General features: G+C 36.8%; 1 protein-coding gene and 1 pseudogene across 9 annotated transcripts in view; one reads left to right on the top strand and one right to left on the bottom strand.

Annotated features, from left to right (window-relative positions):
- Dock3 (dedicator of cytokinesis 3) overlaps positions 1–26,133 on the bottom strand; it is a 561,871-nt gene that overhangs the window by 400,782 nt on the left and 134,956 nt on the right. The gene's annotated exons all lie outside the window — the stretch shown is intronic.
- LOC141418682 (small nucleolar RNA SNORA73 family) lies at positions 24,264–24,382 on the top strand (annotated as a pseudogene).

The following is a 26,133-nucleotide window of genomic DNA, read 5'->3' as shown; positions in this document are numbered from 1 at the left end:
TGAAGATGAACAGTGAAAATGAACATCTTTGTCTTGTTCCTGATCTTAGAAGAAATGCATTCAGCTTTTCCCTATTCAGCATAATGTTGGCTATGAGTTTGTCATATATAGCCTTTATTATATTGAGGTAGGTACAATAGTTCTTATTATGTTCAGAGCTTCTAGCATGAAGGAATATTGAATTTTATCAAATGCTTTTTGGCCTCTGTTGAGATAATCATATTAATTTTACCCTTTAGTCTGTTGATGTATTACATTTATTGACTTGCATATGTTGAAACTTTGCATTCCTAGGATGAAACCACTTGATCAAGGTCAATGATCTTTTGATATGCTATTGGATTCTCTTCACTAGCATTCTGTTGAAAATTTTACATGTATATTCATTAGGGATAGTGGTTTATAGTTTGCTTTAATTTTTGTGCCCTTGTCTGATTTGATATAGAGTAATAATGGCTTCACAGAATCAGTCTGAAAGGATTCCCTCTCTTTCAATTCTTCGAAATAGTTTCAGAAGAACTGTATTAGTTGTTCTAGGTTTGGTAAAACTCAACAGTCTTGTTATCCAGTCCTGAACTTTTTTCCATTGAGAGATTTTTTTTACTACTGATTCAACACACTTCCTAAAACCAAAACATGGTCTCCAACTTTGCCAAACATGTCCATTCAAGAAGAATTGCAGAGGGTGAAGAATGCATAGAAAGAATAACACAATCTTTTGAGTTCTCTTACATATAGACCAAAAAAGTTCATAACCTTCCAAAGACATAGATCAAGTCAATAGGAAACAGATGCTTTTCATGAGCTAGTATAAGGATGCATCTTTTAAATGTGTTCACATATTGTAGAGGCATCTTGGACAATATAACTTTGCAACTGTTATTCTCCCCTTTCCTTTTCACACTACTATTTTTTTTATTCTTTCCAATCCTTCTAATTTTATTATCCCTCTTCCTGTTTTTCTTGAGCTTCTAATAACAATGTTGAATAGAAATGGCAGTAATCAGCATACTTGTCTTATGCTTGATTTTATTTTTTCACATTTTATTAGTATATATTAATTATGTAATATGGAGTGTTTCATTGTACTATCTCCATATTTGATATAATTGATTATATTCACTCCACTATTCTTTCTGAGCCCCTATCCCCAATATTTCCCTTTTTATCTTTCTGACAATTTTTAAAGGGTTTCGTTATGATCTTTCCACACACGCTTACACCATACTTTATCATATTCTCTCCTGCTCACCCTCTTTTTCCCCTCCTCCCACTGGTTCCCCAACCACAAATAGTCCCTCACTTATAGCATTTTTTTTACATTTTTATTATAATATATTAGTTGTACAAGGAGGTTTTCTTTGTGACATTTACATATAGCTTACAAATTATCTTAATTAAATCCACCCCTTCCATCATTCTCCCTCATCCCTCTCCCCCTTCTTAGAACAATTTCAACAGGTCTCATTATTGTATTTTCATTCATGTATACAAAGCACATTGACAATATTTGCCCTCTTTCACTCTCTCCATTTATCCATCCCTCTCCCACTGGTATCCATCCCCAGACAGGTCCTATTTTACATGCCTACCCTTCATTTTTTAAGTGTATGTTGATGGTTAGATGATGTTTTGCTATAGTACTTCACACGTGTATACTGTACTTTAATCAGAATAACCCCCTCTTTACTTTCTCTGTTGCCCTGTGCCCTATTATTCAACAGCTTTCTGTGCATTTTGTTATGCTATCTTCATACACTGATGTAATGCAGTTCAATATCATTCACTCTCTACTCTATGCTGCTCATCCACTTTTTCCCACCTCCCACCACTCACTGGTTCAACACACACACAAACAGTCCCCCATACATGGTTACTTTTTTTTCTTTAAATCTAGCTTCCACAGGTGACAGGAAACATGCAATATTTTACTTTCTGAGTCTGGCTTATTTCACTTAATATGATGAGCTCCAGTTCCATCTATTTTCCTGAAAATTACATAATTCCATTCTTCTTTATGGCTGAATAATAGCCCATATTGTATATATAATACATTTTCTTTATATACTCATCTGTTGATTGTCAACTAGGCTGGTTCTACAACTTGACAACTCTGAACAGTGCTGCAATAAACATCACAGTGCAGGTATCTCTACTGCACTTTGGGTACAGTAGCGATTGTACATTCCTTTGGCATTCCTTTGGGTACATACCTAAATTTCAGGGTCTTATGGTAGCTCTATTTTTAGTTTTTTGAGGAACCACCATACTGATTTCCAGAGTGACTGGACTAATTTACATTCCTACCAACAGTGTATAAGGATTGCTTTTTTCCTCCACGTCCTTACTAGCATTTATTGTTGTTTGTTTTCTTGATGATAGCCATTGTGACTGGGTTGAAATGGAAACTCAGTGTAGTTTTGATTTGCATTTCCTTTATGGCTGAGGATGTTAAACATTTCTTCAAGTATTCATTAGTCATTTGTACTTCTTTTGACAACAGTCTGTTCAATTTATTTGCACATTGTTTCCTTGATCATGGCCATTCTGACTAGGTTGACATGGAATATCAATGTGTTTTCGATATGCATTTCCATGATAGTTAATGTTGTATTTCTTGGCCATTTGTACTTTTTCATTTGCAAGTGTCTGTTAAGTTCATTAGCCCATTTATTGATTGAACTATTTGTTCTTATGTTGTTTACATTTTTAATTCTTTGTATGTTCTAAACATTAAGCCCTTGTAGGATGAGTAATTGGCAAAATTTTCTACCATTCTGAACTTTGTCTCTTCACTCTTGTATTTCTTTTGCTGTGCAGAAGCTTTTTAATTTTATTCACATTTGTCAATTCTTGTTATTTCCTGAGCTACTGAACTTGTATTCAGAAAGTCACTGCCTATGCCTGTATCTTGAAGTGCTCCTCCTATGTTTTCCTCTAATAATTTCAAAGTTTCAGATCTTATGTTCATCTGCTTAAAGTTGATTTTGTGCAGGGTGAGATACAGGAATCTAGTTTAAGTATTCCATATGTTATATCCATACTTCCCAGTACCACTTATTAAGGCAGCTTTTTCTCAATGTATGTTTTTGGCACATTTGTCAAGAATCAGATGGCTGTAGTTGCCTGGGCTTCTTTCTGGATCTTCTATTCCTTGTTTTATATGTCTGTTTTGTGCCACTTCATCCTGTTTCTGTTATTGTAGCTCTGTAGTATAATTTGTAGTCAGTTATTGTGATGCCTCCAACATTGTTGTTTGTGTACAGGACTGCTTTGGCAATTCTGGGGGAGGATTGTGCTTCCATATGAATTTTATAACTTTTTTCTACCTCTCTGAATAATTTCATTAGAATTTTGATGGGGATTTCATAAATTTATGCATTACTTTTGGTAATATGGCCATTTTAACAATATTTATTCTACCAGTCCATGAACATGGAAGGTCTTTTCAACTTCTAAAGATGTCTTCTACTATTTCTTTGTTCAGTGCCTTACAGTGTGCATTGCAGAGGCACTTTAACATCTTCTATTAAGTTTCTGCGTAAATATTACACTTTGGGGTGCTACTGTAAATAGGAATGTTTACTGACTTCCTTTTCAGCAGTTCATTTATGGGTAGAAAAGATACTCATTTTTGTATGCTGATTAACTATCCTGCTACTTTGACAATAGTGTTTATTGGACTTGTCTTTGGTTGAAGTCTTTAGAGGGGTTTACATATAGGATCATACCATCTACAAATATGGATAAAGACTTCTTCTTTTCCTATTTGTATCTCTTTTATTTATTTCTTCTGCCTTATTGATCTAGTTAAGATGTTAAGCATGATAATGAATAAGTGGTGACAGTGGACAACCTTGCTCAGTCTTGGGTTTAAAGCAAATACTTTCGAAGTTTTTCCCCATTGAGTACAATGTTGGCTAACAGGTCTATTGTATATAGCCTTCTGTTAAGGTATGATCTTTCTATTCCTAATTTCTTTGGAGCTTTTATTATAAAAGGATGTTGTATTCTAAGGTACTTCTGGATCTATTAAGATGATTGTGATTCTTGCCCTTGATTGCTTATATGTTGTATTATGTTTTTTGATTTGCATACATTGACTCACCCTTGCATTCCAAGAATAAATCCAACTCGACTGTGATACATGATATTTTTAATGTGTTGTTGAACTGGATCGACAAACCCTTAGACAAACTAATCTAACTCTTTGTTTCACTGATCCTTTATGTTGTTCTTTTAGTTTCCATTTCCTTCTACTAATTTTGGAATGGGCTTGTTTTTTGTTTTTCTAAGACCATGAGGTGCACCATTAGGTTATTTAAGATCTCCCAGATTTTTTAATGTGGGCATTTATAGCCTCCCTCTTAGAACAGCTTTCATTGTATCCCATAGGTTTTGATTATGTTGCTTTTACATGTTCATTTGGTTCTAAAAATTTTGTATTTCCCCAATTATTTCTTCAATAACTCACCTCATCATTCAAAAGTGTACTATTCAATCTCCATGTATTTATGTAATATCTATAATATCTCTTGCTGTTGATTTTTTGTTTTATTCTCTTGAAGTCTGCTAAAATATAACAAGCTATTTTAATTTTATTTGTTAAGTTTTGTTTTATGACCTAAAACATTTATTTCGGAGAAAGTTCCATGGACTGAAAAGAATGTGTATTCTATATTTGTTGGGTGGAATATTCTGTAGATGCCTGTGAAGTACATTTGATTTTAGTTTCATTTAATTCTCACGTTTCTTTATTGATTTTTTTGTCTGGCTGACTTATCTCTATTGGGTATTAAAGTCACCCACTACTATTATATTTGGACCTATGTGTCCCTTCATGCCCTTTAGTATCTATCTTATGAAACTGAGTATACTAACATTTTAAACATATAAATTTCAATCATTCTATCTCCCTTGTGGGTTGTTCTTTTTATCAGCTTATAGTTACCAGCTTTATCTCTTCTGACTACTTTCAGCTTGATGTCTACTTTGTCAGAAATGAGTATAGTTATTCTTGCTTGCTTTCAGCTTCCACTTACTTGTATGTCATTTTCCGTCCTTTCACTTTCAGTATACGAATGTCTTTTGCTGAGAGGTGTATTGCTTGCTGACAACAAATAGATGGATTTTGGTTTTGTACTCCAATCAGTTGATCTGTGTCTTTAATTGGAGAGTTGAGACCATAAACATTTCAGGTTAATATTGAGGGTTTTTTTGCACTTTCTGTAATTTTGTTGGGTTTTTTTTCTAGTTGATTCATATACTGTTTGTTCTTTCTTTCTCCCTTGTTCATCTTGGGGTCCTGCTGGTTTATTGAGTTGAAATGATTGATTCTTCCATTCTTCTCATTTATCTATCCCTATCCTGAAATGTATTCCTTCCTAACCTCTCATATTTGTGATGGTCTTTCTTTTTCCTCTATGTATAGGATTCCTTTTCTTCCTCTTTATGTAGGATTCCTTTAAGTATTATCTGCAATGCTGGCTTAATGATCATGAATTCTATTAGCTTATGATTATCTTGGAAGTTATTCTCCAACCATTTTAAAAAGATAACTATGCCAAATATAATAATCTTGGTTCACATTTACTCACTTTCAGAGCCTGAAATATGTCATTACATGCTTTCCTGGCTTTTACAGTTTCTGCTGAGAGGTATGAAGTAATTTGGAAGATTGTGCCTTTATAAGTAAGTTGGAATTTTCAATATTCTCTCTTTGCTCTATAGTCTTAGCATTTTGACTGCAATGTTATATGAAGAGTTTCATTTCATGTTTATTTGGGGTCCTAAACGCCTCCTCTATATGGATATTCCTATCTTTCCCTAGATTTGGGAAGTTTTCTTCTACAATTTCATTCAATAGGTTATCAATCCCTTTACATTGTACCTTACCTCCTTTTCCATGTATTCTTAGATTTGGACACTTGTCCAAGACCAAATAGTTCTCCAAACCTATGGTCATATTTGTTTGTAATTCTTTCATTGACTGCCTTCAGTGCCTGACATCATTCCTGTGCTTGGTCTAGTCAATCAATGGTGCTTTCTACTGTGGGCTTTTTGTTTTGTTTTATTTTGTTTTTTGATTTGGTGAGTTTTTCAACTCCAACATTTCTCTTTTTTTCCCCACAATCTCAATATCCTTGCTGAATTTCTCACCCATGTTGCTGACATTCTTGCCTGTCTTCCTTACTTTCACTCAACAGTTTCTTTGGGATCTCTCTGAGGTCATTATCATTTTTTAAGTAAAGTTTTGAATTCTTTCTCTGGTATTTTAGTAACTTTGAATTCTGTTACTGAGGAGTAATGAGCTTTTCAAGGAGTAGTGTTGCCTTTTTCTTTCATATTTCTTGTTTCTCTCATATGATTTCTGCATCTACTGGGATGGATATATCTTCCAGTTTTATTCAGTAGACTTCTTAGTGATCTTCTCTTGAAAGCACAATCTCCAGCACCACTCAGAGAGAAGAAAATAAGCCACAATAATAGCAACAACTGCATTCACTTTCTTTCTGCTTTATGTACTGAAAGCCACTGTTGGCCAAAAGCTTTGCATGCTTCCACAGACTCCACAGGTCCCTAAGTCTGTCCTCCCAGAGGCAGTAAGTGTCCAAACATAGGGGTGTCTGCTGAATGCAAGAGGGAGCATGGAAGAAACACAGCACTGAGTTTTGCACTGGATGGAAAAAAACAAGGGACCAGACACTCTATCTGCTGGTCTCAGTCCTTTCAGATACCACCAGAAGTTAACCACCTGTGGGAGGAAGAAGGCAAGGAAACTGAGTAATCCAAAGAACTTGGGTTCAGCACTCTTGGTTCCACATAATAGCACACCCCACACAGACAGTAGGCAGCTCGTGGAGGCCCAGCAATTCACCAGCCACAGACTCCAAGTGAAACACGGCAGGAGGCAGAGGAAACCTAAGCAGTCAGGGCATGGTGCCTGTGATAAATTAAGAAGCACGAGACTTTTGAGTTCCAAAGTCTCTATGAGAAAACAACAGGCATGGAGACTTCCAAGATCTCTGTGAGAAAACAACTGGCACAAAGACTCCCAAAGTTCCTGTGGGAAAGTAAAAAAAAAGAGAGGATCCAAGATGGCAACTAGACTGCAGAAGCAGACAGCACGAGCTCCATAAATCAAAAAAACTTGCTGAGATGCTGGAGCCACAGTTGGCAGAAAAAAAGCACCAAGAAGAATCAAAACTTTGACATCCTAAACCCTCAGCCCATAGAAGGTTCTCCATGCCAATTACACAGAAAAAGCAGGTTGGCTCTGGCACCACCAGCTCCAAACCTGCTTGGGAGACATTCAGCATGCCAACAGGTGAGCACCAAGCATCATGCGGTATTCCCACAGTCACATCTGGGATAAACCGGCATAGCCCCCTGGACAGACTGACCCCCTGCCCCACAAAAAAAAACTGAATAATAACCAAGGAACTGAAAAGGAACATGCAGCAGAAGGGGCAGGGTGTTATAACTACACCAGAGAAGGGGAGAGGGGCAAGGAGCTAACCTCTGCACAAACTTTCAGTAAACAAAGACTGGAAAGGCAGAAGGGCTGACAGCAGGCAGGTGATAAATCGCTGCTTGAACTAGGGCAGACAGTGATCCACAAAGCTCATCTACTGAGCCAGAGAGCAACATCCAAAGTAAAACGATGCTGTAAAATTGAAAAACAATCAGCAAACCATCATAACACACTGACAGCAGGGAGCCAGCTGACAGATCTCTGACCTTGCCCAGAGAAAGGGGGTGAGGCAAAAAAAACAAGCCCCTAATAAACCAACGCAGTGAAAACCCAACTCCAAAGCAGGACAGCTGGTGGGCTACAGAGCTGTTCTCCAGAACCTGAGGACAATATACAAACTCAAACTGCCACACCTCTCTGAGGGAGGAGCTGACTAAGCACCTGCCACTGAAAGACAGGAAAAACACTGGCAACACTCCCCAGACACCTGGGGAGACTAAGATAGAGCCTCTGCTTAAATACCAACACCAGGACTGGATGCTGAAGGAGTAACACCAGACCTACTAAGACTGAAATTCTATTGTTCCTGAACCTGGAATTTTTTTGTGTTTGTTTTGTTTTGTTTTGTTTCCTGTTTGTTTCTCTGTGTGTGTTTGTCATGCCCCCCTGTGATTTCTTTGGGGGTCTTTTATTTGTTTTGTTTTGTTATTGTTTTATTTTGTATTGTTAGTTTTACTATTGTGAGTTAGCTAATACTAAATTATACACAGACCAGGGGCAGAAATAGCATACATGCACTAACTTAAAACCTAATACATCCACAAAACAAAATTAAACAAAGGGAAAGAAAACAGGTAACTGAAATCACCAATAGCCTATTAAGAACATAGTTACACAGTACCAAGTAGAGCAAAGGGAAGATGTAAAAGGGATGGAAACCAATCTCCCCCAAAGAATAATTTAATACAGGATTCAGAGGGAATTGAAGAAAATTGATACTCAGTTCCAGACTCCAACAAAATAAAGATCACCTACACCAAGGAACCCAATGAAGCCCATAAGAACACCCTGAAAGAAGAAATCATGAAAGTAATCACTGAGAATTTCATGGAGATATTACTATACATGGTCAACCAAAACATACAAGAGGCACTCAAGAAATTCAAAGACACCAAAACTAAAGACTATGAGAAGACACAGAAACAAATAAATGAACTCATACAAGCCCTAAATAAACACTAAAGTGAAACAGAGAACACTATAGAGAGATAAATGAATTATAGGTGAAAATTGACAATATTAAAGAGGAAGTGACCTATAATATGGAAAACCTCAGAAAAAAGAATGAAACAGAAATATAGAACACAATGGAAGGCCACTCCACCAGACTAGAACAAGCGGAAGACAGAATCTCAGAACTTAAAGATGAAATGGAAATTAAAGGAAAAGCTAAAGAACTATTAGTCAAAAAACTCAAGACTTGTGAAAGGAATATGCAACAACTCAGCAACTCCATCAAAAGACCAAACCTGAGAATTATGGGCATTGAAGAAGGAGAAGAGGTGCAAGCAAAAGGAATTCATAATATTTTCAAAAAAATAATAACAAAAAATTACCCAAATCTAGAGAACCTATGCCAATACAGGTACAGGAAGCCTCCAGGACACTAAACAGACTTGACCAAAATAGAACTACCCCACGACATATTATCATTAAAACAACAAGCACAGAGAATAGAAAAAGAATATTGAAGGCTGTAAGAGAGAAAAAACAACCATACAAATGAAAACCCATCAAAATCACAGCAGATTTCTCAATGAAAACCTTAAAAGCAAGAAGAACGTGGAGTGAGGTATTCCGGGCACTAAATGAAAACAACTTCAACCCTAGGATACTCTACACAGCAAAACTATCATTTAAAATAGATGGAGCAATAAAAGTCTTCCATGATAAACAGAAACTAAAACAATATATGACCACAAAGCCACCACTACAAAAGATTCTTCAAGGAATTCTGCATGCAGAAAATGAAACCAAACAAAACCATCAGAGCACAGGCAGTACCAAACCACAGGAGAAGAAAAGACAAGGAATAAGAGAGTAACACTGATTCAGCTGCACACAATCAAACCCTTAAACAACAAAAACAACTAAATGACAGAAATCACCACAAACCTATCAATACTAACACTGAATGTTAACAGACTTAACTCCCCATCAAAAGACAACTGGCAAACTGGATTAAAAAGGAAGATCCAACAATCTGTTGTTTACAGGAGACCCATCTCATTGACAGAAAAAAAACACTGGCTTAGGGTAAAAGGCTGGAAGAAGATTTATGAAGCCAATGACCCCCAAAAACAGGCAGAAGTAGCAATGCTTATCTCAGATAAAGTAGACTTCAAACTTACATTCATCAAACGAGATAAAGAAGGACACTCCATACTAACAAAAGGTGAAATACACTAAAGGAAATAACAATTGTCAACCTATATGCACCCAATGTCAGTGCACTGAGTATGTTTCATCAAACATACTCAGAAGAACCTAAAGCATAATAGACTCAAACACAGTTGTAGTGGGAGACTTTTTAATACTCCCCTATCACCAATAGATAGGTCATCCAAACAAAAAATCAATAAAGAAATTCTAGAACTAAATCACACCATAAATCAAATGGACCTAGCTGATGTCTACACAATATTTCATCCAACTGCTACACAATGTACATTCTTCTCCCAGCCAATGGAACCTTCTGCAAAATTGATCATATCTTAAGGCACAAAGCAAGCCTCAGCAAGTGTAAGAAAATAGAAATAACCCCATGCATTCTATCTGATCACAATGCATTAAAAAAGAACTCAACAACAAATACAACAGCAGAAAACATGCAAACAACTGGAAGCTAAACAACACACTGCTCAATGATCAATGGGTGATTGATAAAATAAAAGAGGAAATGAAAAGGTTCTTGGAAGTTAATGAAAATGAAAACACAGAACCTATGGGACACAGCAAAGGCAGTCTTTTTTTTTCCCTCTGTAAATAATTTATTTCCTCAATGTAAGTTTAAGTAAGAATATAAATATCCATGGAATCACTATGCAGGCCCCTGTGGCATGTCTCCTTGATCTCACCTAGTTCTGCATCCAGAGATGGCCACAGCATGGAGTATTGGGACATTCCTTATAGCATTGCCATCAATAAGCAACGTTTTTCTTAGTTTTGCCTATTCTGGATTTTGAATGAGATAGTAGTGTCTTTCATCTATCATTAGTTCTGTGCTGAAAATAGATTCTTTTCCGGTTTCTCTGCCGTACACTCTTCCACACAAGGTGAAAGTTAAACCTTGTACATCAGCCTCTTCTTACTCATTTTCTTTTTTTTTATTCATATTTGCATACAATGTTTTGGTCATTTCTCCCTCCTTCCCCCACCCCCTCCCTTACCCCGCCCTGTCCCCTCCCTCTCCCCCCAACCCCCTTGCTACCCAGAAGAAACTATTTTGCCCTTATCTCTAATTTTGTTGAAGACAGAGTATAAGCAATAACAGGAAGGACCAAGGATTTTTGCTAGTTGAGATAAGGATAGCATTGATTTCCTGCACATGTGTGTTATCTTTTAATTCTTCTTGATCTAACCAGCAAAGGCAGTCTTAAGAGGAAAGTTGATGGCCATGAGTTCATATATTAAAAGGACAGAAAGATCTCAAATCAATGAACTAATGCTACATCTCAAACTCCTAGAAAAACAAGAATGAGCAAATCCCAAAACAAGCAGAAGGAGAGAAATAATAAAATTAAGGGCTGAAATTAATGAAATAGAAACAAAAAAAAATACAAAGAATCAATGAAACAAAAAGCGTGTTCTTTGAAAAGACAAACAGACCCCTTGCAAACCTGACTAAACTGAGGAGAAAAAAATACCAAAATCAGTAAATCAGAAATGCAAAAGGGGAGATAACAACTAACACCATGGAAATCCAGGAAATCATCAGAGACTACTTCAAGAACCTATATTCTAAAAAAAATTTAAAATCTTGAAGAAATGGACAGATTTCTAGATACTTATGACCATCCAAAATTGAACCAAAATGACATTAATCACCTGAATAGATCTATAACACAAAATGAAATTGAAGCAGCAATAAAGAGTCTCCCAGAAAAGTCCAGGACCTGATGGATTCTCTGCTGAATTCTATCAGACCTTCAAAGAAAAACTAATACCAACTCTCCTTCAACTGTTCCACAAAATAGAAAGGGAAGGAACACTGCCTAACTCATTTTATCAAGCCAGTATTACACTCATCCCAAAACCAGACAAAGACACCTCCAAAAAGAATTATAAGCCAATCTCCTTAATGAACATCGACGCAAAAACCTCAAATAAAATAATGGCAAACCAAATCCAACAACACATCAAAAAGATCATTCATCACAACCAAGTCGGCTTCATCCCAGGGATGCAGGGGTAGTTCAACATACACAAATTTATAAATGTAATACAGCACATTAAGAGAAGCAAAGACAAAAACCACCTGATCATCTCAACAGATGCAGAAAAAACCTTTGATATGATCCAACACCACTTCATGATAAAAGCTCTAAGAAAACTAGGAATAGAAGGAAAGTACCTCAACATTATAAAAGCTATATATGACAAACCTATACCCAACATCATACTTAATGGAGAAAAAGTGAAACCATTTCCCCCAAAATCAGGAACAAGACAAGGGTGCCCACTGTCCCCACTCCTACTCAACATAGTACTGGAATTCCTAGCCAGAGCAATTAGGCAACAGAAGAAATAAAAGGAATACAAATAGGTAAAGAAACTGTCAAAATAACCCTATTTGCAGACGACATGATCTTATATGCTAAAGACCCAAAAAAAACTCTACCCAAAAACTCTTAGACACCATAAACAACTACAGCAAGGTGACAGAATACAAAATCAACTTACAAAAATCATAACGAACAAACTGAAAAGGAATATATGGAAAAAATTATTTACAATAGCCTCAAAAAAAATCAAATACCTAGGAGTAAACTTAACAAAGAATGTGAATGAGCTCTATAAGGAGAACTACAAATCCCTGAAGAAAGAGATCAAGGAAGACTATAGAAGATGGAAAGATCTCCCGTGCTCATGGATTGGTAGAATCAACATAGTAAAAATGGCTATACTACCAAAAGCAGTCTACATGTTTAATGCAAATTCCATCAAAATCCCAATGACATTCATTACAGACATTGAAAAATCTACCCTAAAGTTCGTTTGGAAACACAATAGACCGTGAATAGCCAAGGCAATACTCAGCAAAAAGAGCAATGCTGGAGGTATCACAATACCTAACTTCAAACTATATTACAAAAGCAATAGCAATAAAAACAGCATGGTACAGGCACAAAAACAGACATGAAGACCATTGGAAAAGAATAGAGGACACGGATATGAATCCACACAGCTATGCCCACCTTATTTTTGGAAAAGGTGCCAAAAACATACGATGGAGAAAAGACAGCCTCTTCAACAAATGTTGCTGGAAAAAGTGGTTGCCCATCTGCAAAATACTAAAACTAGATCCATGTTAATCACCCTATACTAGTATCAACTCAAAATGGATCAAGGACCTTAATATCAGACCCGAAACTCTGAAGTTAGTACAGGAAGGAGCAGCAAACACTCTGGAAGTAATAGGTATAGGCAAGGACTTCCTCGGTAGAACCCCAGCAGCTCAGCAACTAAGAGAAAGAATGGACAAATGTGATTTCATAAAATTAAAAAGCTTCTGCGCAACAACAGAAATAGTCTCTAAAGTGAAGAGACCACCCACAGAGTGGGAGAAAATATTTGCCAGCTACACATCAGACAAAGGACTGATAACCAGAATATGCAGAGAACTTAAAAAACTAAACTCTCCCAAAATCAATGAACCAATAAAGAAATGGCCAACTGAACTAAACAGAACTTTCTCAAAAGAAGAAATTCAAATGGCCAAAAAACACACGAAAAATGCTCACCATCTCTGGCCATAAAGGAAATGCAAATCAAAACCACACTAAGATTCCACCTCACCCCTGTTAGAATAACTATCATCAAAAACACCACCAACTATAGGTGTTAGCAAGGATGTGGGGAAAAAGGAACCCTCATAAACTGCTGGTGGGAATGCAAGCTAGTGCAACGTCTCTGGAAAAAAATTTGGAGGCTTCTTAAAAATCTAAACATAGATCTGCCATAGGATCCAACAATCCCACTCTGGGGATATACCCAAAGGACTGTGACACAGGTTACTCCAAAGGCACCTGCACACCCATGTTTATTGCAGTGCTATTCACAATAACCAAGTATGGAAACAGCCAAGATGCCCCACTACTGATGAATGGATTAAGAAAATGTGGTACTTATATACAATGGAGTTTTACTCAGCCATGAAGAAGAATGAAATCTTATCATTCTCAAGTAATAGATGGAACTAGAGAACATCATTCTCAGTGAGGTTAGTCAGGCTCAGAAGACCAAAAATCGTATGTTCTCCCTCATATGCGGACTTTAGATCTAGGGCAAATGCAGCAATGTGGTTGGACTTGGGTCACAAACAGAGGGGGAGAGCACATACAGGAGGTATGGGGATAGGTTGGAAACCCAAAACTTGAAAGTATTTGATATCCCCACTGCAGAAGAACTTATACAGAAACCTTAAAGCAACAGAGTTCAATATGGGAAGGTTATTGGGAACTAGTGAAAAGGTCAGATAGATATGAATCAATTCAGGTTATAACACATTTGTGCATGAAAGCAATGCTAGGAATCTCTCTGTATAGCTATCCTTATTTAACTAGCAAAAACACTTCGTCTTTCTAATTATTGCTTATCTTTTCTTCAACAAAATTGGAGGAAAGGGCAAAACATGTTCTGCCTGGAATCCAGGGGAGGTTGGGGGGAGAGGGAGGGATTGGGGGTCAGGGGGGAGAAGTGGCCCAAACACTGTATGCATATATGAATAAATGAATTTTTTGAAAGAATGTAAAGAAGATATGCCTATAATGCGTAAAAACCCTTGGAGTAAATTATAAACTATAAAAAAAAGAAACAGAAATTCTAGGAATAGCTTTTTTGGTATTTTTTGAGGGGGGGATTACTAGGGTTTGAACTCAGGGCCTCATGCTTGCTAGGCAGGTGATCTACCACTTGGCTACTACGACAGCCCCAAATTGAAATTTTAGAATTGAAAAATATAGTATCTGAAATTTAAAAAAGAAAGTAACAGACACAGAGGTCACATGACATATGGCTAACTTCCTCATCTAGAGGAATGTGGTTGAATCCTATTCATTGTCTAAAGCGTGATCAGAGACTTGATAGGACAAGAAATACATAAACAAAGCAAGCAGAGGCCTGGTTGGCCCACGAAGGCAATCCAAGTGGCTGCCAGCCAATCAGGATAAGAGTCTTTGTTTGAACTTTCTAAATATAAGCCACGAGACAAAGAACAGTTAGCAGCAAACCTGTTTTGGGACCCCTACCACCTGTAAGACAGCTATGGGATCTTGGCTCTTTGCTCTTTCTCCTTCTCAATAAATTTTCCTGCTTTTGCCCACTCTCATTGTCCATGATTTTCATTCTTTGAAATTGCAAGACAAAGACCCTGGGCTCAGACAGAACAAGTCAGTAACACAAGAACTTGTATCTACAGTGATTTACATGTGGTGGAGTTCATTCCTCTCCACAAGGATAGGGCTACCAACTACCACGCCCTCACTGCCCAAACTCTCTACTGGTTAAACTTCTCAGTGGGTCCATGTTAGACCTTCTTCCTCTCTACAACCACCCAACCACCTCTTACAACAGTCTCCTACCCAGACACTGTTTTCAGGTCCCTGTAGTATTGCAGTCTCAAACAATAGGCCCCCCTCTCAATATGGTGCCTGGCTATAATTCTCTGAGATCCAGAAGCCAAAAAAAGTGCCATTCTTTTCTCACACTAGTCTGCCACAAAGGGGGAGTCACTGTCACAACAAATCATTACCCACCACTGGGTTTACAGTTATAAGAACTGTAGGATTATCCTGTGACTATGCCTACCAGTTTGTTGTCACTAGGTTTTTCTGGCTTACCTTGAGGTTATAGCTTCAGGAATTCTTCTCCCACTAGGGAGCAGGCCTGGAACCTGTAGATTGTCTTTCACTTTTCTCCGTATCACTTTTCTGTTTCTCCGTGCTATGCTATTTATTTATTTGATCACCTTTTTTGTGGTTCCCTTGCTTTTCCTCTCTTTTTCTCTTTGAAATATAGTTTCCCCTTTCTTACCTGACTTTTCACATCCACATGAAGCATCTAAACCATCATCTTGCCCCACCTACTAGTCTGTGTCTTTTTTACAGTACTGGAATTTGATCTCAGGGCTTAAATCACTTTATCATTTGAATCATGTTTCCACTACTTTTTGCTTTCAGTTATTTTTCTGGTGGGGTCCCACGCTTTTTGCCCAGAACTGGCTTCAAACTGTGATCCTCAGACCTCCACCTCCCATGAAGCTCGTATTAAAGAAATATGTCATCACATCCTACTTGTTATTTGAGCAAGATCTCGCTAACTTATATGCCTGAACTGGCCTAGAACTGCAATCTTCCTATATCTACCCCCCAACAGCTGAGATTACAGGTGTGCATCAGCATGCCCAGCTTGTTTTTGGAAACAAGGTCTCACTAACATTTTTGCCAGGTTGCCTCAAACTGTGATTCTCCTATCTCCACCTCCTGAGGTGTAATTACACTCCTGGCCCCAATCTATGTATTTTAATTGGAGAATTGAGACCTTTATCAGAGTTATTACTGAAAAGTAGGTACTAACTCCTGTCATTTTGCTGTTTTATTAAGTTTGGTTATTTCCTGATCTTCCATTCTAGTGAGATTTATTGTTTCCTGTATTCTCATGATTGTGTTTATATTCCCATTTTGTGTGTAGGGCTCATTTAAATATTTTCTGCAGTGCTGTCACAGTGGTCACAAATTCCTTTAGTTTATCACGGAAAGTTGTATTTCCCCTTCAATTATGAAGGATTTCTTTGCTGGACACAGTAATGTACCTTGGCAGTTATTTTCCTTCAGGGCTTCTGTCCCCTCTTCAACTTTACAGTTTTTGTTGAGAAATATGCTGTTATGCTGATGGGTTTGCCTTTATATGTGACTTGGTGCTTCTTGCAGCATTCAGTATTCACTCTTTGATCTACATACTCAATGTTTCAACTATAACATGATGTTAGAACATTCTGTGTGGGACACTCAAAGCCTCCTGTACCTAGAATTTCCCAAGATTTGGGGAAATTTTCTGTGATTATTTTATTAAATATGTTTTCTATACCTTTAATTTGTATCTATTCTCCTTCTTCTATGCCCATGTTTTATAAGTTTGGTCTTTAGTGGTGTCCCAGAGGTCTGTCCTCCTTGTACCTCCTTACTTTTTCTGTACTGTCTGAATATTCTCATTCATCTACACTGTCTTCAAAACCTGATTTTCTGTTTTCCACTTGGCCCAGACAATTGGTGAAGTTTTCAACTGAGTTTTTTTATATTGAGCTTTACATTTTTAAATTTTCAATTTAATTTTTTTCAGAATTTCTGGCTCTTTACTGAATTCCTGTTTCATATTTTCAACTGTCTTCCTTATTTGATTCAGCTGTTTATCTGTGTTCTTTGGATGCACTCAGGTGTTTATTCATGTCCTCTTTGTAATTTAATTGCCCATTCCAATAATCATTCTTTTGAATTTGTTTTCTGGAATACCATCCACTTCACTATAAACTATCTTACTGTGGAACTGTTAAGTTTTCAAACAGTCACGTTGCCTTGGTTTTTTTCCAAATTTCTTGTGTTTCTGCTTTCAGACTTGCATATATGGAGTCAAGTCACTGTTTGGACATTTTTATCTCCTATATTCTTTCAGTTGAAGTATTCACAATAGTTAAGTGGGAATAGGTTGATTTAAGTTTAAGATTCAGTCCCTCATCATTAGACTGAGGGTATAACTCTGTAGTCAAACACTCAATAAGCTCAGTGCACTGAGCCTGATTCCCAGCACCACTCAGACAAAAGAAAACTGACTATGGAAGCAATCATAAATGATAGACAAACCTGCTATGGAAATACACTAATAACCAATTAAAAACAATCACCACTACAACTCCAATAACATTAGACAAATGAAGTAGCAAAGATGATACTGTGTGAACTAAAAAGATATTAGTTAATAATGGTAGGAATTCACACAAAATAAGAGGAATACTATTAGTGAATAGTGTTAGAAAAATAAGAAACATAAAAGGAGAAGAGGGAAAAGTGAATAGAAGGGGGGAATGAGAAACAAGAAGGGAAAAGGTAGGGAAGATCCAGAGAAAGGTAAAATCAGAAAGTTTTTGAAAAAGCAAAAAGTACAATGAAAATAAAAAATTTAGAAAGGGGAAAGATGAAAAAGAAGAAACAAAGAATGCTGATGTAACTGAAGACAGAAAACAAATTTTAAAAGGTGGTGGGGTAAGGAGAGAGAAGAAAAACAAAGGATTAAACAGTAAATAAAATCTGGGTGTGGTGGTTCACATCTACAGTCCAGGCACTTAGGATGCTGAGGCAGAGACCATAAGCCCCAGGTCTGCTGTACCTTATAATGAGAGCACATATCAAAAACACATAAAAAACAAGTCAAAGACATTAGATATTAGATAGAAAAGTAACATAAGAAAAATATAAAAGCAAAGATAAAAAGAAATTGTTCAGGAAAATGGCATTTCAAAATCTGTATGTAAATATTTAAATCAATCAGGCTGATTCAAAGCATTTCTGTAGAGAAGCAAACAAGGAGAAAAGAACAGAAGAGAAAATAAAAATGAATTTTTTATTTTTTAAAAAAAGACAATTTTCCCATCCTCTAAGGATGTATATAGCATGGAAAGCAGCACAAAATCTTGATCAATGCCGGCTAGCTTTCTTTGTCCATTTCAGCTGTATGTCACTCGCCACCAGGACCAGAGTCTGCATACTCTGTGCACTATTTGGCTTCCTCTGCATTGCTTGCTTAGCTACCAGAGGGGATGGTTTGTAGGCTGAACCTTCAGTAATTACGCTTGGCTAGTCCTGCTTCCCAGGACTAGTTGGAGCATACCACATGATACCTGATGTCAGGTTCCTAGTCTCTGGCACCTTCAAATTTCTGCTATAAGGTAGAAGAACTCTATGGGGATGCAGTAACCAACTCTACAGGGCCTATATGCTCTATCCTCCAGGTCTCTGACTTTCAAAACTTAACTGCTGCCTATAATCACTTGTCCCTGCTCCTTCCTCTTCCTGGAGTTCTGGTAGCTAGGTTTCCTACTTGACTGCCCACATGGGAAGTGACTAATACTCCCCTCTGTAACTCTGTAACTCTTACAGTTTCCTACTGAGTACACCTCTCTGTGATTTTGACTCAAAATTCTTTCCCCTATAGCTAAGCCAACTCTGTAGCACAGCACTTAGTGAGAAAGTATCTGAGCCCTGCTGTGGATTCCTAGGGATAGAAAAATGCAAAGACCTTTTAAAGTGCATTAGTACTACTGTGCCACACCCAAATACCAGGAAGAAGACAGAACTTTCCCCATGCCTATATGCTACGTAGACTATAAGACCCCTGTCTGAGCCTCTTCAACAAAAACTGCTGGGAAAACTGGTTAGCAGTCTGCAAAAAACTGAAACTAGATCCATGTTTATCACCCTATACCAGTAGTAACTCAAAATGGATCAAGTACCTTAATATCAGACCCCAAACTCTAAAGTTGGTACAAGAAAGAGTAGGAAATACTCTGGAATTAATAGGTATAGGCAAGAACTTTCTCAATGGAACCCCAGCAGCACAGCAACTAAGAGATAGCATAGATAAATGGGACTTCATAAAACTAAAAAGCTTCTGCTCACCAAAAGAAATTATCTCTAAACTGAAGAGACCACCCACAGAGTGGGAGAAAATATTTGCCAGCTATACATCAGACAACGGACTGATAACCAGAATATACAGGGAACTCAAAAAACTAAACTCTCCCAAAATTAATGAACCAATAAAGAAATGGGAAAGTGAACTAAACAAAAATTTCTCAAAAGAAATTCAAATGGCCAAAAAACACATGAAAAAAATACTTACCATCTCTAGTCATTAAGGAGATGCAAATCAAAACCACACTAAGATTCCACCTCATCCCTGTTAGAATAGCCATCATTAGAAACACCAACAACAACAGGTGTTGGCAAGGATGTGAGGAAAAAGGAACCCTTATACACTGCTGGTGGGAATGCAAACTAGTACAACCACTCTGGAAAAAAATTTGGAGGCTTCTTAAAAATCTCAACATAGATCTGCCATAGGATCCAGCAATACCACTCTTGGGAATATAACCAAAGGAATGCGACACAGGTTACTCCAAAGGCAACTTGCACACTCATGTTTATTGCAGCACTATTCACAATAGCCAAGTTATGGAAACAGCCAAGATGCCCCACTATTAATGAATGGATTAAGAAAATGTGGTATTTATACACAATGGAATACTACTCAGCCATGAAGAAGAATGAAATCTTATCATTTGCAGGTAAATGGATAGAACTGGAGAACATCATCCCAAGTGAGGTTAGCCAGGCCCAGAAGACAAAAAATCATATGTTCTCCTTCACATGCGGACTTTAGATCAAGGGCAAACACAACAAGGGGACTGGACTTTGATCACATGATGAGGCAAGAGCACACAAGGGAGATATGAGGATAGGCAAGAAACCCAAAAAAACAAGATACCATTTGATGTCCTCAATGCCAAGGAACTAATGCAGAAACTTTAAAGTGACAGAGGCCAACAGAAGGGTACCAGGAACTAGAGAAAAGGTTAGTTCAAGAAGAATTAATTTAGAATGTAACACATATGTACAGGAAAGCAATGCAAGCAAACTCCCTGTATAGCTATCCTTATTTCAACTAGCAAAAACCCTTGGTCCTTCCTACTATTGCTTATACTCTCACTACAACAAAATTAGAGATAAGGGCAAAATACTTTCTGCCTGGTAGCAAGGGGGCAGGGGAAAAGGGAGGGGGTTGGGGCAGGGGGGAGAAATGACCCAAACATTGTATGCACATATGAATAAAAGAAATTTAAAAAAAAGACCCCTGTCTGGTTGAGATTTCAAATCTGCTCATTATTGAGTCCAGTGTTGTGTTTTCTGAGTCTTCATTACTTTTTTCATTCCCCATCCTTCTGCCACCACTGCTTCTGCCTGGTATTTCTCCCTCTCCCTCTCCTTCTTTCTCTCCTGTTCTCTAAATTTTCAGGTTTTCTTTTCTAAAGGAGATTCTATCTTTTCAAACTCCAGAGACAGAAATTATGTCAGCTACTCAAACAAAAAAATTAATGTAAATCATTAAGTAAGTAAAAGGTGGTAAACAACTACAAATGTAAAAGAGAACCTTACAATATAAAAGAGGTAGCAACTTTAGCAGTCCCAAAAGACTAAGCTACAAATGTGTGAGGAAATGGCAGGCTATTTTAGCAACATTCTATCTAGTAACTGCAAGGTGAGGAAGAATGTTGCTGGAAGTCATTCTTTGTTTGCCATGGGAAATACTGCAAACACCAACTATCTGAAAAGCAGTTTGGCTCCAGGATGAAACAAGAATCACATCCTTTCTTCATCCTCCAGCCTAGTAGGTTTTCTGCAATATGCCTTACTGCCAGAGACTAAGACATATTCAGCTGACAAGGAAGAAATGTGCTTCGCAGACTCCAGCTACAGTATCATAAGGAAAGGCCAGAAACAGTGGGTTTGGAACTCAGAAGCTAAAAAAATACAAAAAGCTGGCACCGTTGGCATCATTAGGCCCTTCTTATCCTGATCAGATTTCTCTTGTTTAATGAGTATAGTCTGACTACCCAGATTTCAAGAGCCATGTGGAGGGGGAAGGTTAGAAGTTTTATCAGTAAACATTCAATAGGCATATTATCACTTAATTCAGTTTTCAATACAGAATTCATTTCCTCAACTATGAAATTTCCCAGCCCACAGATGCTCTATTTAACCTCTATGAAAAACCTCACAGGATGAGAGGAAAGCCACAAAATTCGATAAGGGAGAAGATACATGTATTTTTTTTCCATCCTGAGTTCCAAAGGTCCTTGGGGCTATAGTTTCCTATACCTTTTGAGAATATGTTGTATAAATGAGATTAGTTCTCAGCTATTCCCACTAGCAGCTTGGGATTCAGCTATCTAAAGTCTGCTAAATCACAGTTTCTACTCTCAATTTCTTACCAACTTTGCTTATCCAGTGGGTATACTTTTAATCCCTGTATTTTCAATTGGTAGTGCTTTAGAAAGGAGCAAAATTACATGTAACTATTCAATATTTCATTGTAAACATTCTAAATGTTCTTTTCACAGGATAGTAAATTTTTATCCTTTGACAGTGTGTAAGCTTACTAAGAGAATTCCAAAATTTTTTAACAGTACTGTGGTTTGAACTCAGGGCTGATTTATGGTTACAAAATTTTAAAAAGAACTAAAGATCCTATACAAAAAATGTGCTCTTTTTCTGAGTCCTAAGCATAGCACCCAAGTAAAGTAAAAATGAAAAAATTGGGAGAAATATCATTCATAGAATACCTGAATAGAAATTGAAATTGTCTTGGCAATAGCTGAAAGGATATTAATTCATTTATCCACCTAAAATTTTCATAAAAAATAGCTATCTTTCATGTCTTATAGAAAGAGATCTTGATGCATCACTAAGTCATGCCCATGGTGAGCTACCTTCAAAACTCAGGAGGAAGCAAATGCATAAGTAGATAAAATTTCAAGTCCTGAAGCTTCCTTTTCCTATAGCCTATAGTCAATTACTAGCTTAATCTCTCATATAACACACATGAATGAAAACTTTCCTGGTGACCAGAAAAACATAGCTTAAAACTGCTTCCATTGGTCAGGTATCCAAAAATAGAAAAACTCATAACCTATTAAACATTCATTCATTCACTTATTAAAGTAACTTACTAGGATAAAGAACCCATTAAGACTTTGGATCTCAAGATTAAGGTCATAGTTGCCTCCCTGCCTAACTTTGCTGACATCCACACTGAGGAGGATATTACTAATAGGGGCACTCGGGGTCCACAGTGAGATCATCTCAGATTTTGACTCTGTGAGTGCTCATCATGTCCCTCTCATCTTGCCATAAAGCTAGTCTGTTCCAAATTATGTCCCAGGACAATATGCAGAAGCCAAAGAGAAGTTGAAGCATTACTGTAGACTGGCTATAGATGAATCTCTCCCCATAATATAACTAGTTCTGCAGCCACCTAGGACTGCTGAATCTAAGGGGGTGAGGTGAGAGTCTGAAAATCACTTACAAGTCTATATATCAGAACTAGCCAAACAAGATCCTGAGGCCCCTCAAATTCAGATTCAATAAACATTTATTGGGGAATTTGTATATCAGCAAAAATGTTTTTATATACATGTATGCAACCATACTAAAGAGGTTGGCAATTTTATCTCATTGTTAAGGTCATGGAAAATGAGGCTCAAAGAGTTAGAAAGTTTGCCCAGAAATATGTGGCACATAAGCACTGAAATAAAGCTTTTATGAGAAAGCAAAAGAAAGGAAAGAAATAGAGCCAGTTGCCAGTGGTCCACACCTGTAATCTTTGCTACTTAGGAGGCTGAGATCAGGAGGATCGTGGTTCGAGGCCAGCCTAGGGAATAAGACCCCATTTCAAAAAAAACCAGAGCAAAATGGACTAAAGGTATAGCTCAAGAAGTAGAATGCCTGCTTTGCAAACACCAAGTCCTGATTTCAAGCCACATTTCCAGCAAAAAAAAAAAAAGAAGACAAGAAAACAAAGGAAGAGATCTGAAGAGATTGTTGTAAGACTATTGTTGGTCTTTTGAAAACTGATCACTCAATAAGTTCCAAAACACTTAACAGCTTAATACTCAGGGCAGACAAGGAGAATCCTAATCTTTATTCTGCCACATACAACCTATATTCCTTTCAGCCTTTTTAAGCTTTAGTCCTCAACTAGAAAATAGAGATAGTAATATTTCACAAGATTATTGTGAGGATTAGCTAAAATAATGAATGTAAGTAACTACTACTGTTGCCTAGAATATTGTAAGTACTGAGCAAATGGAAATTATTATAAAATTCTTATTTTTAAACATTATTAATTTAATTTACAGACTGAATGGGAAATCTTTCAAAGGCATTTAAAGTAATAGTTTTAAGGGTTTAAAACTATATATTATATAAAGGTACACTAAATACTGCTTTTAAATTCTATGAAAATTTTTGTACATAACATATATTTCCTGGAGTAAATAAAAATAAAGTCTTATAGCCACAAAAAGTCATCTTCAGTTCAGAAAGATGTAAATTTTATCCATATAATTTGATGAAAACTTAAAATTTTAAGCATCATTAGTAAATGGCAGGGAATATTGATCCACTAAAGTACAGCAGAGACTAAAAAATGGTATCCAACCTCGTAGTCTCTTTAATCTTTATTATATAGTTTTTCAGTAACATTAGTAATAATGAAATACCTTCTTTCCTTTCTGTCTGTCTGTCAGAAAGTTAACATTCTTTTGCTGCTACTGTTCTTGGTTTGAATATTCCAGTAAGGCAAGATAAGAAAAGAAGAACTAAATTCAAACAAATGGAAAATAACACAAAATAGTCTTACTGGTTAGAATATACATGGATCAAAACTTTAAAAAAAGAAATCAGTGTTTCCATAACACTGAAGAAGAAGCTGGGCCTTCAGTTGGCACCTGCGTATTTTTATGACTTCTCAGAGTCCTGTGGGTAATGGCTGAGGAGACAAATCATGCAGGAAGCAATGTTTAAAAAAAAAAAAAGAAAAGAAAAGAAATCCGAAGATTTCTAGATGATTAAACCCTGTCTGACCCTGTCTAGTCACTAACAGATTCACCTTGAGAAATATAAAGACTGAATCCATTGTTTCTTTTCTTCCTCTGCAAACCAAACAATTATGGCAATATCTGGATTCATTCTACTCACAAAAGCAGCAAAAGAATTAACCAATACTCATAATGACTTAATTCCTTTGGCTGAAAGATTATTTTTTAAACTTTGGTTAATTTAAGGAATCATTTGTTCAATATCACTTTAAAAGAGAATCCTGTCGTTAAATTTGTATTATTAACTATACTACATCTACAATATAACTCAGAAAAAGATCATATTTTTAACTCTCCAGTTTGACAGTGGATATGTTCTCACAGAAGAGTCAACATTAATTTCACGGCTACTGCCAGCACAGAAACAGGCAGCTAAATCCAATTAGATTAAGAGAATGAGAAAGTGGATAGATGGTAGAAATGCTTAGGGTAGTAGAAACTGGAATCAAGTCAGCAATCTATAGCAGGAATACATGAAAAGATTCAAAATCAAAGCAGGCTATGGATCATGAATCTAGGTAGTAAGACAGGACATTAAAAACATAGTTCCAGAGAGCTATTCAGATGAAAAATCAGCAAAATGATGCAATTTAAATAACTGGCATGAATCTTCTATCATAAAGCATATGCTGTAGAAAACCAGAAGCAGCCATAAAATTTCTTCCATTCGCTCATATAGAAGCATGAGGCCAGGAACTGCATATAAGTAGAATTCCTGAATTAGAAGAGATGTAATTAGGATAAGGTGTCTACTTCAACTGGTTCTTGAAATAATTAGATTCTGACACAACTTACAATAGGAAAAATTACATTAACAGTCTAACATCATGCAACAGTCTGAGACCACCTAACTGCCACTATGAACAGTTTCTTATTTCTAAATACCTTAAATACCCATCAAACTCTAAGGCTTGATAAACCTCTCTTAAGGCAGCCCAATGCTAAATACTTGTAAAATTTATCCTGCTCCTCTCCCTACCTCCTTCCACCTCAGATAAAAGTCAATAGCTCAAGATATGAATACCAGTGGAACAGAAGACCCAGATATGAATTCACACAACTACGCCCACCTGATTTTTGACAAAGGTGCCAAAAACATACAATAGAGAAAAGACTGCCTCTTCAACAAATGTTGCTGGGAAAACTGGGTATCTGCATGCAGAAAACTGAAACTAGATCTAAGTCTTTCACCCTGTACAAGTATCAAGTAAAGTAGATTAAAGACCTTAATATTAAGACCTGAAACTTTGTAGCTAGTACAGGTAAGAGCAGGGAATACATTGGACTTAATAGGCTTGGACAATGACTCCCTAAATAGAACTCAAATGGCTCAGCAACTAAGACAAAGGATTGACAAATGGAACTACATGAAATTAAAAAGCTTCTGCACAGCACAAGAAATGGTCTCTAAACTGAAGAGCTGCCCACAGAATGGGAGAAAGTCTTTGCTAGCTATACATCTAACAAGGGATTAATAACCATAATATACAGGGAGCTCAAAAAACTAAACTCTCCAAAAATCAATGACTCAATGAAGAAATGGGCAAATGAACTGAACAGAGTTTTTTCAAAGATGAAGTACAAATGGCTAAAAAACACGAAGAAATACTCAACATCCCTGGCCACAAAGGAATGCAAATCAAAACCACATTAAGATTCTACCCAACTCCTG

Source organism: Castor canadensis, chromosome 17, assembly GCF_047511655.1.
Source record: "Castor canadensis chromosome 17, mCasCan1.hap1v2, whole genome shotgun sequence".
Classification (NCBI taxonomy): domain Eukaryota; kingdom Metazoa; phylum Chordata; class Mammalia; order Rodentia; family Castoridae; genus Castor; species Castor canadensis.
The sequence above is the reverse complement of the archived record's forward strand: the minus strand, read 5'-3'. Positions and strand labels throughout refer to the sequence as shown.